We start from the raw sequence: 2,866 nt of genomic DNA on the forward strand, positions 1-2,866 counted from the left end.
GAAGTACGAACCTGTAACTTGACTTATCAGTACGAGCCTGTAACTTGACTTATCAGTACGAGCCTGTAACTTGACTTATCAGTACGAGCCTGTAACTTGACTTATCAGTACGAGCCTGTAACTTGACTTATCAGTACGAGCCTGTAACTTGACTTATCAGTACGAGCCTGTAACTTGACTTATCAGTACGAGCCTGTAACTTGACTTATCAGTACGAGCCTGTAACTTGACTTATCAGTACGAGCCTGTAACTTGACTTATCAGTACGAGCCTGTAACTTGACTTATCAGTACGAGCCTGTAACTTGACTTATCAGTACGAGCCTGTAACTTGACTTATCAGTACGAGCCTGTAACTTGACTTATCAGTACGAGCCTGTAACTTGACTTATCAGTACGAGCCTGTAACTTGACTTATCAGTACGAGCCTGTAACTTGACTTATTTATCAGTAAGAGCCTGTAACTTGACTTATCAGTACGAGCCTGTAACTTGACTTATCAGTACGAGCCTGTAACTTGACTTATCAGTACGAGCCTGTAACTTGACTTATCAGTACGAGTCTGTAACTTGACTGATCAGTACGAGCCTGTAACTTGATCAGTACGAGCCTTTAACTTGACTTATCAGTACGAGCCTGTAACTTGACTTATCAGTACGAGCCTGTAACTTGACTTATCAGTACGAGCCTGTAACTTGACTTATCAGTACGAGCCTGTAACTTGACTTATCAGTACGAGCCTGTAACTTGACTTATCAGTACGAGCCTGTAACTTGACTTATCAGTACGAGCCTGTAACTTGACTTATCAGTACGAGTCTGTAACTTGACTTATCAGTACGAGCCTTTAACTTGACTTATTTATCAGTACGAGCCTGTAACTTGACTTATCAGTACGAGCCTGTAACTTGACTTATCAGTACGAGCCTGTAACTTGACTTATCAGTACGAGCCTGTAACTTGACTTATCAGTACGAGCCTGTAACTTGACTTATCAGTACGAGCCTGTAACTTGACTTATCAGTACGAGCCTGTAACTTGACTTATCAGTACGAGCCTGTAACTTGACTTATCAGTACGAGCCTGTAACTTGACTTATCAGTACGAGCCTGTAACTTGACTTATTTATCAGTAAGAGCCTGTAACTTGACTTATCAGTACGAGCCTGTAACTTGACTTATCAGTACGAGCCTGTAACTTGACTTATCAGTACGAGCCTGTAACTTGACTTATCAGTACGAGCCTGTAACTTGACTTATCAGTACGAGCCTGTAACTTGACTTATCAGTACGAGCCTGTAACTTGACTTATCAGTACGAGCCTGTAACTTGACTTATTTATCAGTAAGAGCCTGTAACTTGACTTATCAGTACGAGCCTGTAACTTGACTTATCAGTACGAGCCTGTAACTTGACTTATCAGTAAGAGCCCTTGACTTATCAGTACTAACCTGTAACTTGACTTATCAGTACGAGCCTGTAACTTGACTTATCAGTACGAGCCTATAACTTGACTTATCAGTACGAGCCTGTAACTTGACTTATCAGTACGAGCCTGTAACTTGACTTATCAGTACGAGCCTGTAACTTGACTTATCAGTACGAGCCTGTAACTTGACTTATCAGTACGAGCCTGTAACTTGACTTATCAGTACGAGCCTGTAACTTGACTTATCAGTACGAGCCTGTAACTTGACTTATCAGTACGAGCCTGTAACTTGACTTATCAGTACGAGCCTGTAACTTGACTTATCAGTACGAGCCTGTAACTTGACTTATCAGTACGAGCCTGTAACTTGACTTATCAGTACGAGCCTGTAACTTGACTTATCAGTACGAGCCTGTAACTTGACTTATCAGTACGAGCCTGTAACTTGACTTATCAGTACGAGCCTGTAACTTGACTTATCAGTACGAGCCTGTAACTTGACTTATCAGTACGAGCCTGTAACTTGACTTATCAGTACGAGCCTGTAACTTGACTTATCAGTACGAGCCTGTAACTTGACTTATCAGTACGAGCCTGTAACTTGACTTATCAGTACGAGCCTGTAACTTGACTTATCAGTACGAGCCTGTAACTTGACTTATCAGTACGAGCCTGTAACTTGACTTATCAGTACGAGCCTGTAACTTGACTTATCAGTACGAGCCTGTAACTTGACTTATCAGAACGAGCCTGTAACTTGACTTATCAGTACGAGCCTGTAACTTGACTTATCAGTACGAGCCTGTAACTTGACTTATCAGTACGAGCCTGTAACTTGACTTATCAGTACGAGCCTGTAACTTGACTTATCAGTACGAGCCTGTAACTTGACTTATCAGTACGAGCCTGTAACTTGACTTATCAGTACGAGCCTGTAACTTGACTTATCAGTACGAGCCTGTAACTTGACTTATCAGTACGAGCCTGTAACTTGACTTATTTATCAGTACGAGCCTATAACTTGACTTATCAGTACGAGCCTGTAACTTGACTTATCAGTTCAGTACGAGCCTGTAACTTGACTTATCAGTACGAGCCTGTAACTTGACTTATCAGTACGAGCCTGTAACTTGACTTATCAGTACGAGCCTGTAACTTGACTTATCAGTACGAGAGCCTGTAACTTGACTTATCAGTACGAGCCTGTAACTTGACTTATCAGTACGAGCCTGTAACTTGACTTATCAGTACGAGCCTGTAACTTGACTTATCAGTACGAGCCTGTAACTTGACTTATCAGTACGAGCCTGTAACTTGACTTATCAGTACGAGCCTGTAACTTGACTTATCAGTACGAGCCTGTAACTTGACTTATCATAACAAGCCTTTAACTTGACTTATCAGTACGAGCCTGTAACTTGACTTATCAGTACGAGCCTG

The 2,866-nt window shown here is 41.6% G+C and overlaps 1 long non-coding RNA gene across 1 annotated transcript; it reads right to left on the reverse strand.

Annotated features, from left to right (window-relative positions):
• Positions 1-1,299: 1,299 nt before the first annotated feature.
• LOC138308966 (uncharacterized) lies at positions 1,300-1,568 on the reverse strand. The gene is made up of 2 exons (XR_011206172.1): positions 1,449-1,568; positions 1,300-1,401 (listed from the first exon to the last, which is right to left on the reverse strand). It is a non-coding gene; the product is annotated as an uncharacterized lncRNA (long non-coding RNA).
• Between the last annotated feature and the right edge of the window lie 1,298 nt (positions 1,569-2,866).

The sequence above is a fragment of the Argopecten irradians genome, chromosome 15 (assembly GCF_041381155.1).
Source record: "Argopecten irradians isolate NY chromosome 15, Ai_NY, whole genome shotgun sequence".
Taxonomy (NCBI): Eukaryota; Metazoa; Mollusca; class Bivalvia; order Pectinida; family Pectinidae; genus Argopecten; species Argopecten irradians.